The 15,408-nt window shown below is 42.7% G+C and overlaps 1 non-coding gene across 1 annotated transcript; it reads left to right on the top strand.

The window, feature by feature from the left end:
• Nucleotides 1–9,304: 9,304 nt before the first annotated feature.
• Nucleotides 9,305–9,409, top strand: LOC139181822 (small nucleolar RNA U13). Its single transcript, XR_011565560.1, has one exon. It is a non-coding gene; the product is annotated as a small nucleolar RNA U13 (small nucleolar RNA).
• Nucleotides 9,410–15,408: the final 5,999 nt, after the last annotated feature.

The following is a 15,408-nucleotide window of genomic DNA, read 5'->3' as shown; positions in this document are numbered from 1 at the left end:
CCATAGCTAACAATACTGTATTGTATACTTAAAACTATACTAAGAGGGTGTATCTCATGTGTTCTTATCACAAAAAAATAATAATAAGGCAGGAGAAAACTTCTTGAGGTTATGGATATGTTTATGGCATAGATTATGATGATGGTTTCATGGGTGTATACATACCTCCAAACTCATCAAGTTGTAGATATTAAATACAGCTTTTGGTATGTTAGTCATACACAATAAAGGGTTTTTTTAAGTGACAGAGCACAAAGGACACTGGACATTAGAAGGATAAAAGAAGTGGCAGAATATGAGGACTGGACACAGAAGGGAAGTGAGAGAATGCGGAAACAAGTGGCGCCTGTCGCTTCACCAAGGTGCGTCTTAAAGCAGGGACAAGAAACATGTCCAGTGTCAGAGTTCCCAACTGCTATCCATGGATTTATTCTCATAAATCAGTGAATATACGGAGGACTTGTAATTGGTTTCCCCATTTTACACATGAGGAAACTAAGAAAGGTTAAAGTCACAGGGTTGCTAAGTGGCAGAGTTAAAACTCAAACTCAAGCCTTCCAGAGGAATTTTTTCATTTCACTTTGGAGACTGAAACATAAAATTGAATGTAAAATATTTAAGTAGGCACCTGTTGCTAATGGCTAATACTTCTATAGCAACAAATTTTCCCTAAGACAGCTGCTCCCTTGGTGATTTAATTTATGCTCTACCATTAGCCATCTCCATTAGAAAGAAAAATTGCCGACACTTTGAGCAGGGCAAGTCGAACAAAATCAAATCTCAGAGAAATTTTATGGCTCTGGAAGAGACGTGAGTAATCCTCTAACACAGTAGACTCCTTTCGAAAATAAGGAGAGTCTTGTCAGAGACTTCCTTGCTCCTCAGTGTGGCCCCAGACCAGCAGCACCAGTATTACCTGGGAGCTTGTTAGAGATGCAGACTCATTCCAGACCTAGTGAATCGGAACCCCCAGGGCCCACTAAAGTTGGAGCTCCACTGGGCTAAGTGAATTATCTCATAATTAACTTGTAAAAATGCAGCTCTTCAAATTTCTGAATTCAGTGCTTTTTCCATGATACCAAATGGCTAATAAATATCAACATTCCCTCTTGGACGTCCCTGGTGTTACAGTGGATAAGAATCTGCAGGGGACACGGGTTTGATCCCTGGTCTAGGAAGATCCCACATGCCACAGAGCTGCTGAGCCCATACGCCACAACTACTGAAGCCCATGAGCCTAGAGCCTGTGCTCTGCAACAAGAGAAGCCGCTGCGATGAGCAGCCCACGCACTGCAACTACACGGTAGGCCCTGCTTGCTGCAGCTAGAGAAAGGCCTCACATAGCAACGAAGACTCAGTGCAAAAAAAGAAAAATCAAATTCCCTCTCATTCTCCATTCACTATTTCCCCAGGCAGACCATAGCTGGGAAAGCATTTATTTTCTATCATACCAAGAATGTAGCAACCTACCCCCCCCCCATAATATTTTATAGAAAACTTTCTGTCTCATAAAATCCTTTAGATACTGGTTTTGAAGTAGACTGGAAGGCATTCTCCCCTGACCATGTCAATCCCTGATTTTTTCTCTCTTCTGGATTGACTGATTTGTCAATAAATCTGTTTGACTCTGAAAAGTAGTTACACTTTGGTCCCCACATCGGGGAATTATCATGAGAACAATCCTGAAGTTGGAAAGCCATAAAGTTTCTGGACAAGAATTGCCGATCTGTCTCTTGAGGAAGCCTGTGCTCCCAAAGGTGAACCACCTGGTCTGCCTTATTTCAGTAACTAGTGAAGTCTTCCCTGAAGTTTGTCATGCAGACCTAGAAATAATGTCTGTTTTGGAACTTTAGATGTTTCTATATGGTTCTTTTGGAGTAGGAAATGGCAACCCACCCCAGTATTCTTGTCTGGAAAATCCCATGGACAGAGGAGCCTGGAAGGCTACAGTCTATGAGGTCGCAAAGAGTCAGACACAATTGAGCACGCACACACACACACACACACACACACACACACACACACACACTCTCTGTCTCTCTTTTTCTCTCTCTTTCTCTCTTTGGGTGCTGTTTTATTACATGAACCATTTTAGATGAGTTGCTCTGTTCAGGTTTGGATGTTATCCCAGGGAAGTCTCATCTGTGGGCTCACAGTCAAAGGAGGAGGGAATTGTGTCAGGAGCCCCAGATTTGACCTTTATTTTGAAAGTTGGGGATTGACATTTGCTGGGAAGAGACTGCCTGGAGTGAAGGTTTGTCTGCTTCTAGCTGCTCGGTGTGTCAGACCAAAGAACACTGGTAAACTTGGAGAAGACTCTTGAGAGTCCCTTGGACTGCAAGGAGATCCAACCAGTCCATTCTGAAGGAGATCAGCCCTGGGATTTCTTTGGAGGGAATGATGCTGAAGCTGAAACTCCAGTACTTTGGCCACCTCATGCGAAGAGCTGACTCATTGGAAAAGACTGATGCTGGGAGGGATTGGGGGCAGGAGGAGAAGGGGACGACAGAGGATGAGATGGCTGGATGGCATCACTGACTTGATGGACGTGAGTCTCAGTGAACTCCGGGAGTTGGTGATGGACAGGGAGGCCTGGCATGCTGCGATTCATGGTGTCGCAGAGGCAGACATGACTGAGCGACTGAACTGAACTGAACTGAAAGTTCTTTCTGATGAAGGTTCCTGCCACGCCATACTTCACTGGGTTTTGGAGACCTCTCTTTGATAGACTTTTTAAGATCTGGAAGAAGAAGGCAAGTAGGTCTGGCCTAGGCTCCTATCAAATTACTGCTTTTGCCCCGGGTCCCAGAGCATGGGAGATTGTGCGTGACCCTTTAAAAGTGAAGTTTCTGTTTCCCCCAGTCCTGTGGGACTCCTGCTGTTAATCACTGCTGACCTTCAAAGCCGGCTTCTTTCAGGGCTCATCTTCGTGGTGCAGGACCCCGAGGCTGGGGAACCTGATGTGGGGCTCAGAACTCTCCTGTGGGAGAATCTCTGTAGAACAGTTATTCTCCAGTTTGTGGGTCACTCATGGGGGCTGGTGGTAATGGGATTTGATTATATCAAGTCTGCCCTTCCTTATATCTTTAGTTGTAGAAGATCTTTTCCGGTAGTTTCCAGAGAGTTCTCCAGAGAGTTGTGGTTTTGTTATCGAATTGAGTCATCTGGACCCTGCTCGAGCCCTGGCACAGCCAAGGCTCTCTGCCTCAGCGGGGGACGGGTCTTTTTTCTGTTTGGGTTCAAGTAGGTGAAAAACCAATGCTGAGGTCGGCACAGAATGTTATTCAGTGGCCAGAGAATGGAGGAGGGGAACTAAGTTCACAGATCAACTTCTTACCCACCTGGTGAGAGGGACTTGATTTTAAAGAGTAAAGACAAAGGGAGGAGGAGTGAGATTAATAATGGGGAGGCATGTGCATTATTTTCCTGGGGAAGGGGCAGGGCTTTTTCGGGGGAGTGGGGTGTCACCACCTTTTTATCCTTTTTTGATCCTTAATGTTTGGTCATGGCTGCTGGTGGGTGTGTCTTTTAAAGTGCTAATGTAATCAAAGTGAAGTTGCTCAGTCGTGTCCAACACTTTGCGACCCCATGGATTGTAGTCTGCCAGGCTCCTCTGTCCATGGGATTCTCCAGGCAAGAACACTGGAGTGGGTTGCTATTTCCTTCTCCTGGGAATCTTCCCGACCCAGGGATCGAACCTGGGTCTCTCGAACTGCAAGCACACTCTTTACCCTCTGAGCCACCAGGGAAGCCCAGTGTAATCAAATTAGTGTGTAATGAGACTCAGTCTGTTGGAGGTCAGATTCCTTGCCGTCTTGGTCCACCTGGTTTCATCTGGTTTTTGTTTTGCTTGTAGCTTCCTTTCTTATCTCCAGACTGTTTAACTTAAAGATTTATGTTAACTTCTGCTAAAGGAGGTGGCAGGGGCGTGTCAGGTTTTGAGTGAGGACTAAAGGTGGGGGTTGATTTTTGAGGGAAGACCTGGAGCAGCTCAGGGACAGCAGTTCTGGTATGCTTATGAGAGGAGGTGGGCCCATGGGCTCTCTACTGTGCCATCGTGGTCACTCTTGGGAAGTGCTCCCCTCCTTTTTTTCTTTTGCTTTGTGCTTAGTCTAGTTACACTTGCTTGTAGGGTGCAGGGGCCTTGTCCCTAGCATTTCAAACCAGAGTACCTCAGCTCACCGGGCCAGTGTGCAGAAGCACTGTGCCCGGCCCTCCAGCTGTTTTTTCCCTGAAACTCCTTAAAGCAAAACTATTTCTGTACCTTCACCATAATTCTTCTTACAGAAGATCTTTAAATTTTGACAGTTTAAAAAACTAAAAACACTTCTGTTAAACACTTACGATTGAACAAACAAAACAGACAAAAATTGTAAACTAAATTCAGAAGCAGTAAGGCACATAAAAATGAATCTTGAAATGATATCCAAGTAAATGCCCATGTATAATAGCTGAAACTTGCAACTAATTAGTTTGCTGACCTTGGGTGAGTTATCTTCACTGGGGACAATAAGACCCCCAGCTTTACCATTTAAGATTTATTGTAATATGGTATATGTGAAATGTTCTAGAATACAGTAGAGAAGTTCTGGGTACAAATTGTCTTGTTAATATTACAGTCCAAAAGCCATTATATTCTCATTTATATAACCTCTAGGTTATACCTGAGAAGTCAACCTAGGCTGCACCCATGTGCTTTGGAAGAATTTGGAAGAATTGACCATTCCCTGACACTGCAAACCACCGTTTTCTTCTCCTGTCACCAAATTTGAATTTATTTTAAAAGTCACATTTTTATACTTCCAGACAAGATAGCCATAGCTCTATTTCTTTGACTTCATGGCTAGTGCTACCTAATAAACACATAAAAACACGTTGAAGCCATTTTCTTCTCTTTTTGTATCATGCTTATATGGCGAATCCAAAGTGAATATGTCATTTCTTATGGAAACAGAAAACATGACTATAAGCCTCCCTGTGGTTGACTCCACATATCCTGCATCTTTGACAAGGAAATTTGGATTGTACAAATATTGTTTTGCTCATTTACTGAATACTACAAATGCTTATTGTATTTTGAGTTAGAAGGAAGCTTAGTAACTATTTACTGTAATCCTCTCATTTTACCATTGTGGGGACTGAGCCTCAGAAAAATAAGAATTGTCCAAAGCTGTGCAACTAGTTAGTGGCAGAGTCCAACTCAACTAATCCTACAAACCACGAGGGAAAGGAGCTTATTTTATTCTGCCATGCTTCTTCTCAGTTCAGCTGTTTTTTTTTAATCAAGGATACTTTTCAGAAGCCTTGATCTCACCTAGGAGAATCTTCACTACTGCTTCTTTTTTATTTTATTTTCTATTTTGGCTGTGCTGGGTCTTCTTTGCTGCATGCAGGCTTTCTCTAGTTGGTCTGTGAGCTTCTCATCGTGGTGGTTTCTCTTGTGGAGCATGAGGTCTAGACACGTGTTACCTGAATTGGCAAGCAGATTGTTAACCACCAGGGAAGTCCACTGTGGCTTCTTAATTTCTTTATTTAGTGCTCATTGAATTGTACTAGTGCTAGCTTATCTTCCTAAGGCTTTAGTCTGGAATGCTTTTTATTTATTTATTTATTTTTTGCCACTTGTCTCTAGTAAATATTAATAGTAACTCATATTTCAAAATAACCCTCTACTTTCTTCTCAGCATCCAGTTCTTTAAATCTTACATGAAAACTTCAGGGGTGTTTGTTAAGAGTAGATGTTCCAGGGTCAGAGAGCCCTGGATTGAAATCCTTAATCTGCTCTTGACTCTGTGATGGGGTAGTCCTTGGAGCTATTGGCAGATTCCCTCTACATTTTCTGGTACTTGTTGACCTTTTCCTGCTTAAAGAGATGAATGTTTGTCAAAGGAAAGATATGATATAGCAAAAGAGCATAGAAAAAGCTTTTGAATTTCAAAAACTCAGGCTTTTGGCTACAGAGCCCTAGGCTTTGAAGGACCTCAAGGAGTAGGTAGACCATGATGATTTAAGGGTGAAATTAAAAATATTCCTGGGATCTTAAAGACCTGCTGTTGAGTGGGGGAAAAAAGGCTAGACACAAGAGTGTATGTTATATGGTTCCATTGATGTGGCATTCCAAGTCAGGCTAAAACGAATTCATCTGTTAAAAATCAGAAAAGTGATTAGGGTGCGGATTTTTTTTAATTTTTATTTACTTACTTGGCTGTGATGGTTCTTAATTGTGTCACACGGGATCTCTGATCTTTGTTGCAGCATGTGGGATCTTTAGTTGTGCCCTGTGGGATCCAGCTCCCCAACCAGTGATTGAACCCAGGTCCCTTGCATTGGGAGCACAGAGTCTTAGCCACTGGGCCACCAGGGAAGTCCCTAGGGGATTGATTGTAAAGGGGCATGAGGGAGCTTTCTGGGGTGATTGAAATGTTCTGTATCTCAATATAGATGTGAGTTGAAAGTGAAAGTGTTAGGTACTCAGTCGTGCAACTCTTTGTGACCCCATGGACTGTAGCCTTCCAGGCTCCTCTGTCCATGGGATTTCCCAGGCAAGAACGCTGGAGTGGGTTGCCATGCCCTCCTCTAGAGGATCTTTCCCACTCAGGGATTGAAACTGGGTCTCCTGCATTGCAGGTAGATTCTTTACCATCTGAGCCACCAGGGAAGCCCCTGGTGTGAGTTACACAATTATAAACATTCGTCAAATCTTATTAAACTATATACTTATGGTTTGTGCACTTTAATATATGTAAATTGTATCTCAACAAAAACATTTTTAATGAAAGAATCCTTGGGACATGACTGAAAATATAGCGTGAGTACTGATGATGGATGTGTTCCCTGGGACGGGAAGCATCTATGTCTAAGTCCTATGCCTGCCCCTTCCTGAGGGACAGTTTGACAAAAGGGAAGGATGGAAACCACAAGATAGACTTGAGGAGTCTGAGAGCAAAGGTATCTTTGAGCTACTCTCCCAGGTAGAACCATGTAAAGTGGCAAAACCCCAGGTTTTTGTTTTTTTTTTTTTAAAGGCTACATGGAATGTCCGGGCAGATGCTGCAAGAATAATTGAATGTTCTCTTTGCAATCAAGAGCTGTTGAAACATGTGTTGAGAGCTAGGGCCCCTGGAAAGACACTTGAAGGAAAGATGAGGCATCCTGCATGCAGCAGCCTATATGGACCAGTGACTGAAGACCAAGGGGTGTGTGACCCTGTGGATTGTACCTGCCAGACTCCTCTATCCATGGGATTTCCCAGACAAGAATACTGCAGTAGGTATCCATTTCTTCCTCAAGGGTATCTTCCCAACCCAGGGATCGAACCCATGTCTTCTGCATTGGCAGCTGGATTCTTTACCACTGTGCCACCTGGGAAGCCTTGAAGACCAAGGGGACACAAGCATATCTCAGCAGATGCCAGCAGGATAGATGGTAACATGGGTGATCACATTCCCTTTCCCCACCAGCATCTTGACCACCGTGTAGTCCCCTTCCCCCACTAAAATAAGATGCAACCTTGATGAATAGAAAGGTCTGGCCACTTTAACACAACTGGGGACAACTCTGAAGGGCCATTTTGGCTCTAGAGCTCCTGGTTGGATCAGCCAAGGCTCTGGTTGCTTTTGCATTTCTGCTTCCTTCCCTTTTCTTCCCTTCCCTTCCATAGGCGGTGGGTCCCAAGGGCACCCCTTAAAAAGCATCCTGCATCCCAAGCTCCATATTAGAGTCTGCTTCCAAGGCAAATCGACCTTTGACAGTTATAAGAGATGTATCTTGGGCTAGAGGCTGCCAAACATCAAGTTGATCCAAACTGTAAAATTTTAAAAACTACCGTAATGGTCATGAACTTACCTTAAGCTTTACCTTGTAGGGTTAGGTTTAGATCAGAATGAATATAACCATCCATGGATGTTTTGAGAGAGAATTCTCCAAGGTGTTCTCACATTTCCGTATGTCTTGTGGGCAGAGACCCTGACAGCCTTTATGCCAGACTGTTCTTTTCAAGGACAGTTGTGTACTCAATAGCCTTGGAAAATAGAATTAGTATTGCCTCTGGAGGAGATAGTGAATTTGTTTCTTAACTAATATAATAAAGATAATATCTCTGGGGCAAAGGTCACACAAGTTTGCTTGCAGCCCATTATTTTAAAAATGGAGGTTTTGAAACTTGGGGGTTTTCAGCTGTGACACAAACCCACTGCATACACAACATCCACTTAGGTTGTTCTCTGTTGCCCCTGTGGGACTGGGAGGGCAATCTGCTTGCTGTGCTGCGAGTAATATAGAAAGGACAGTTAGAAGCCCAAATCTCACCTTTCTTATAGACAGAAGCCAGTGTGAAACACGTAGTTTGTTGCAGGGGCTAAATGAACCTGCCAAATGAACTCAAGAAGTAGATATATTTCTCCACCTATTGTGGGCATGATGCAGAAAGTAAGACATGGCGGGAAAGAGAAACAGAGATGAAGATGGACCATGGGCAGGCCCCTGTCCTCCTAGTTAGGTGTATCCAATAAAGGCAGGGCTCTAGCCGCTGAAAGGAAACCTTAAAAGTAAACGAAAGTCTTCCCTTTAGCATCTTGTCAAGAACTGTTCAGGGTCTGACATTTCACCATGACTGCAAACTGACACGGAGAAGGCAATGGCACCCCACTCCAGTACTCTTGCCTGGAAAATCCCATGGACGGAGGAGCCTGGTAGGCTGCAGTCCATGGGGTTGCTAAGAGTCGGACACGACTGAAGTGACAGCAGCAGCAAACTGACAAGTCAGCCAGCCACAGTTTCCTGGATGCTGGTAGAAAACAGGAAACCCCTGCATCACAGATGAAGTCTTCTATTAATAAATGGCACAGATTTTTCAACGCTGGCTGGAATTGTTTAGACACATTTTGAAAAATATGATTGCCTGGGACCCAGCTGTATAGCTTCTGTACCTGGATATCAGAACTTTTTTTCTTTTTTTAAAGGCTCCACTGATGATCTTATAGTAAAACCAGAGCTGAAATACTTTAAGCTACATTCATATATCCAAATGCTCAGAATTTCTTCCTACACCAAAACCGATAGCTCTCATGTCAAAATTTTAGACTGAGAGAAATATACATCCTTTCATTTTCATCGTTCATGACTTACTCAATGGTATACCTCTAACAGAAATAATATCATCTAACATTGCATAGATGTTTCATAGATCAGAAAACATTTTCCCTTAGAGAGGAGAGGGTGAGACTGGGAGAACATAAGTGACTTGCCTCCGATAAGCCCAATGAGTTCATTACTGTGGACTCAAAGTTAAACATGTACTAATGGGATCCTTTTGTAGTTCATGAGCGTGATGATTGGGTGTTCATGCTGCTACGTGACATGTGCCTCCCCGCAAACCTTGTTACGACGCCGGCACATTACCTGTCTGATGTGGGAAAAAAAAAAAAAAAACATGTACTAATGGTTAGCTTTAGGTGCCAGTTGGGCTGCCCAAAGCTAGAAGAAACTGTGACTTCCTATGAGGTCTGCAGTAAAGTGCCTCACATTTCCTTTCAGCCTTCCTCACACTTGTTCATTGTCTATCTTCCTGGGAGCTGTAAGCTTTGTGACGATGAGTTTATGCCTGTCTCATTCATAGTGGATCCCTAGCACAATTGCAGGCACAGAGAATCTCAAATATATTTGGTCATTTACTCATTTCAGGGGCTTCCCAGGTGGTACAGTGGTAAAGAATCCACCTGTCAATGCAGGAGGCACAAGAGATGCCCATTTGATCCCTGGGTTGGGAAGATCCCCTGGAGTAGGAAGTGACAACCTGTTCCAGTATCCTTGCCTGGGAAATTCCATGGACAGAGGAGCCTGGTGAGCTACAGTTTATGGGGTCTCAAAGAGCTGGGCACGACTGAGCGTGCACACTCATGTGTGCTCATTTCATGCTTTCCCTGTAATTTCACAACTTTTAGTGCAATCGACCAAATAGCACCTTTTCCTCTCTCAGAAGCCTTGTTCTTATTTATGAGAAAATAGCTTCAGAAAACTCCACCACACTATAAAAGATAGTTTGAACTTTGCTACTTGAACAGTTTCTTTCTGTGTTAAAATGTATTTATTTGGCTGCACTGGGTCTTTGTTGCCGCATACCAGCTCTCTCTAGTTGGGGCGAGGGGGGACTACATTTCGGTGCACAGGCTTCTCATTGCAGTGAGTTCTCTTGTTGCAGAGCACGGACTCCAAGTGTGCGGGCTTCGGCAGTTGCAGCACGTGGGCTCAGTAGTTGTGACTCATGGGCTTAGTTGCGCCACAGCATGTGGGATCTTCCCAAACCAGGATTGAACCTGTGTCCCCTGCATTGGCAGGTGGATTCTTAACCACTGGACCACCAGGAAAGTCCAACAATTTCTTTTTTAACCCCCTAGTTTTATCGAGGGAATATTGACAAGTAAAAATTGAATATACATGTATATTGTGAAATGATTACTACCTCATGTAGTTCCAAAGCGTAATTCAAGTCCAGTGTTTCCTTGTCTTCTGTCTGGTTGATCTGACTGTTGTGAAGATGAAGTAGGAAAGTCCTCTAATATTATTGCATTGCTCTCTGTTCCTTCAGTTATGTTGGTATTTGCTTAATGTATTTAAGTGCTTCAATGTTGGATGCATATATATGTAGAGTTGTTATATATACCTGATGAATTGACCCCTTCATCATTACATAATGACCTTATTTGTTCCTTGTTTCCTTTTTGGCCACACCTCATAGCTTGCTGGATCTTAGTTCCCCAGCCAGGGATTGAACCCATGACCCTGCAGTGAAAGTTTGGAGTCTTAACCACTTGACCACCAGGAAATTCCCTTATTTGTCCCTTGTTACAGTTATTGACTTAAAGCCTATTTTGTCTTAAAAAAGTATAGGTAACTTTGCTCTCTTTTGGTTGCCATTTGCAGCAAATATCTTTATCCCTTTATTTTCAGCCTATGTATGTCCTTAAAGCTGAAAGGAATATCTTGTAGGCAGTGTTTGGTTGGGTATTGTTTTTTAATCCATTCAGCCACTTTGTCTTTTGATTCAGTTCAGTTGCTCAATTGTGTCTGCCTCTTTGCAACCCCATGGACTGCAACACGCCAGGCTTCCCTGTCCATCACCAACTCCTGGAGTTTACTCAAACTCATGTCCATCCAGGCAGTGATGCCATCCAACCAGCTCATCCTCTGTCAGCCCCTTCTCCTCCTGCCTTCAGTCTTTCCCAGAATCAGGGTCTTTTCTAGTGAGTCAGTTCTTCGCATCATGTCCCCAAAGTATTGGAGTTTCAGCTTCAGCATCAGTCCTTCCAATGAATATTCAGGACTGATTTCCTTTAGGATTGACTGGTTGGATCTCCTTGCAGTCCAAGGGACTCTCAAGAGTCTTCTCCAACACCACAGTTCAAAAGCATCAATTCTTTGGTGCTCAGCTTTCTTTATAGTCCAACTCTCATATCCATACCTAACTAGTGGAAAAACCATGGCTTTGACTAGATGGACCTTTGTTGGCAAAGTAATGTCTCTGCTTTTTTTTTAATATGCTGTCTAGGTTGGTTATAGATTTACTTCCAAGGAGCAAGCATCTTTTAATTTCATGGGTGCACTCACCATCTTCAGTGATTTTGGAGCCCCCAAAAATAAAGTCAGTCACTGTTTCCACTGTTTCCCCATCTGTTTGCCATGAAGTGATGGGACCGGATGCCATGATCATAGTTTTCTGAATGTTGAATCTTAAGCCTACTTTTTCACTCTCCTCTTTCACTTTATCAAAAGGCTCTTTAGTTCCTCTTCACTTTTTGCCATAAGGGTGGTGTCATCTGCGTATGTGAGGTTATTGATATTTCTCCCAGCAATCTTGATTGCAGCTTGTGCTTCATCCAGCCTGGCATTTGGCCTGGTGTACTCTGCATATAAGTTAAATAAGCAGAGTGACATTATGCAGCCTTGACATACTCCTTTCCCAATTTGGAACCAGTCTGTTGTTCCATGTGCAGTTCTAGCTGTTGATTCCTGACCTGCATACAGATTTCTCAAGATGGTCTGGTATTCCCACCTCTTGAAGAATTTTCTACAGTTTGTTGTGATGTAAACAGTTAAAGGCTTTGGCATAGTCAATAAAGCAGAAGTAGATGTTTTTCTGGAACTCTCTTGCTTTTTCTGTGATCCAACAGGTGTTGGCAACTTGATCTCTGGTTCTTCTGCCTTTTCTAGATCCATCTTGAACATTTGGAAGTTCACGGTTCACGTTTCGTTGAAGCCTGGCTTGGATAATTTTTAGCATTACTTTGCTAGTGCATGAGATGAGTGCAATCGTGAGGCAGTTTGAACATTCTTTGGCATTGCTCTCTTTGGGATTTGAATGAAAACTGACCTTTTCCAGTCCTGTGGCCACTGCTGAATTTTCCAAATTTGCTGGCATATTGAGTGCAGCACTTTCTTTTTTTTTTTTTTATTCAATTTTAATTAAAAAAAAAATTATACATGTGTTCCCCATCCTGAACCCTCCTCCCTCCTCCCTCCCCATACCATCCCTCTGGGTCGTCCCAGTGCACCAGCCCCAAGCATCCAGCATCGTGCATTGAACCTGGACTGGCATCTTGTTTCATACATGACATTTCACATGTTTCAATGCCATTCTCCCAAATCTTCCCACCCTCTCCCTCTCCCACAGAGTCCATAAGCCTGTTCTATACATCAGTGTCTCTTTTGCTGTCTCGTATACAGGGTTATCGTTACCATCTTTCTAAATTCCATGAGTGCAGCACTTTCACAGCACCATCTTTTAGGATTTGAAATAGCTCCACTGGAATTCCATCACCTCCACTAGCTTTGATTGTAGTGATGCTTCCTAAGGCCCACTTGACTTTACATTCCAGGATGTCTGTCTGTAGGTGAGTGATCATACCATCGTGGTTATCTGGGTCATGAAGATCTTTTTTGTATAGTTCTGCTGTGTATTCTTGCCACCTCATCTCAATATCTTCTGTTTATGTTAGATCCATACCATTTCTGTCCTTTATTGTGCCCATCTTTGCATGAAATGTTCCCTTGGTATCTTTAATTTTCTTGAAGAGATCTCTAGTCTTTCCCATTCTGTTGTTTTCCTCTATTTCTTTGCATTGATCGCTGAGGAAGACTTTCTTATCTCTCCTTGCTTTCTTTGGAACTCTGCATTCAAATGGGCGTATCTTTCCTTTTCTCCTTTGCCTTTAGCTTCTCTTCTTTTCTCAGCTATTTGTAAGGCCTCCTCAGACAACCATTTTGCCTTTCTGCATTTTCTTTTTTTGAAGGATGGTCTTGATTCCTGCCTCTTGTACAATGTCACAAACCTCCGTCCATAGTTCTTCAGACACTCTGTCTATCAGATCTAATCCCTGGAATCTCTTTGTCACTTCCACTGTATAATCGTAAGGGATTTGATTTAGGTCATACCTGAATGGTCTAGTGGTTTTCCCTACTTTCTTCAATTTCAGTCTGAATTTTGCAATAAGGAGTTCATGATCTGAGCCACAGTCAGCTCCCAGTCCTGTTTTTGCTGACTGTGTAGAGCTTCTCCATCTTTGGCTGCAAAGAACATAATCACTCTGATTTCGGTGTTGACCATCTGGTGATGTCCATGTGTAGAGTCTTCTCTTGTGTTGTTGGAAGAGGGTGTTTGCTATGACCAGTGCGTTCTCTTGGCAAAACTCTATTAGCCTTTGCCCTGCTTCATTTTTTATTCCAAGGCCAAACTTGCCTGTTACTCCAAGTATCTCTTGACTTACTACTTTTGAATTCCAGCCCCCTGTAATGAAAAGGACATCTTTTTTGGGTGTTAGTTCTAGAAGCTCTTGTAGGTTATCATAGAACCATTGAATTTCACCTTCTTCAGCATTACTGAATGGGACATAAACTTGGATTACTGTGATATTGAATGGTTTGCCTTGGAAATGAACAGAGATCATTCTGTTGTTTTTGAGATTGCACCCAAGAACTGTATTTCTGACTGTTTTGTTGACTATGAGGGCTAGTCCATTTCGTCTAAGGGATTCTTGCCCACAGTAGTAGATATAATGGTTATCTGAGTTAAATTCATCCAATCCAGTCCATTTTAGTTCACTGATTCCCAAAATGTCAATGTTCACTCTTGCAATCCCCTGTTTGACCACTTCTAATTTACCTTAATTCATGGACCTAACATTCCAGGTTCCTATGCAGTATCGCTCTTTACAGCATTGGACTTCACTTCCATCACCAGTCACATCCACAACTGGGTATTGTTTCGCTTTGGCTCAGCCTCTTCATTCTTTCTGGAGTTATTTCTCCACTCTTCTCCATGGGAGGTTATCAAAATTGATGTTCTGTGGAGGGATGGTAGCTGAAATCTTCTATTCTGACATCTTACTGATGTCACTGTCCTTCAACAATTTCTACTTGGAGCAAAGTTAGAGACTTAGCCGAAATCTCCTATTCTGCCATCTGGCTGATGTCACTGTCCTTGAACAATTTCTGCTTGGATCAAAGTTGGAGACTTATGTTAGGCTTGTTGGATTTAGGTAAAGAACAAGGGCAGAAAGTAAATCAGCAGCTGTTGTTTCAGTGTCGGTAGGAGGAGATAAAGACAGTTACATCAGTGAATGATTGCTCTGCTGTGCTCCTATTGACATTTCAACATTTTTCAGTCAGGCACTTGTCATAGGAAAGAAAAAAAATTAATTGGTGTCTTAGAGCTTGAAGATAACCTGTATAAGTCAGTATGTTCCCAGTGGCAGATGACTTAGAATTTCTTCAAACTTCTAAACAAGTCTTACGTCCAAGTTCCTGTGCTCTGCATCTTAACATATGATAAACATATCCAAACAGACAGTGCACATATCTTACCACCTGCTTCAGTGTGGTATTTTATAGCATTATTTTACATCAGGGGGCATAATAAACAGTTCTGGATAAGGTTAGTGCTAAGGAACTTCTTTATGAGAGTTTTTTAAAATTAATTTTAATTGGAGGATAATTACTTTACAATATTTTGATGATTTTTGCCATACATCAACATGAATTGGCCACAGGTACACGTGTCCCTTCATCCTGAACCCCCCTCCCACCTTCCTCCCCACTCCATCCGTGTGGTTGTCCCAAGCACCAGCTTTGAGTGCTCTGCTTTATGCATTGAATTTGTACTGGTCATCTATTTTACATATGGTAATAGATGGGGAAACAGTGGAAACAGTGGCTGACTTTATTTTTTTGGGCTCCAAAATCACTGCAGATGGTAACTGCAGCCATGAAATTAAAAGATGCTTACTTCTTGGAAGAAAAGTTATGACCAACCTAGATAGCATATTGAAAAGCAGAGACATCACTTTGCCAACAAAGGTCCATCTAGTCAAGGCTATGGTTTTTCCAGTGGTCATGTATGGATGTGAGAGTTGGACT

The sequence above is a fragment of the Bos indicus genome, chromosome X (assembly GCF_029378745.1).
Source record: "Bos indicus isolate NIAB-ARS_2022 breed Sahiwal x Tharparkar chromosome X, NIAB-ARS_B.indTharparkar_mat_pri_1.0, whole genome shotgun sequence".
NCBI lineage: Eukaryota > Metazoa > Chordata > Mammalia > Artiodactyla > Bovidae > Bos > Bos indicus.
Note: the sequence above shows the minus strand (reverse complement) of the source record. Positions and strands in the feature narration are given on the sequence as shown.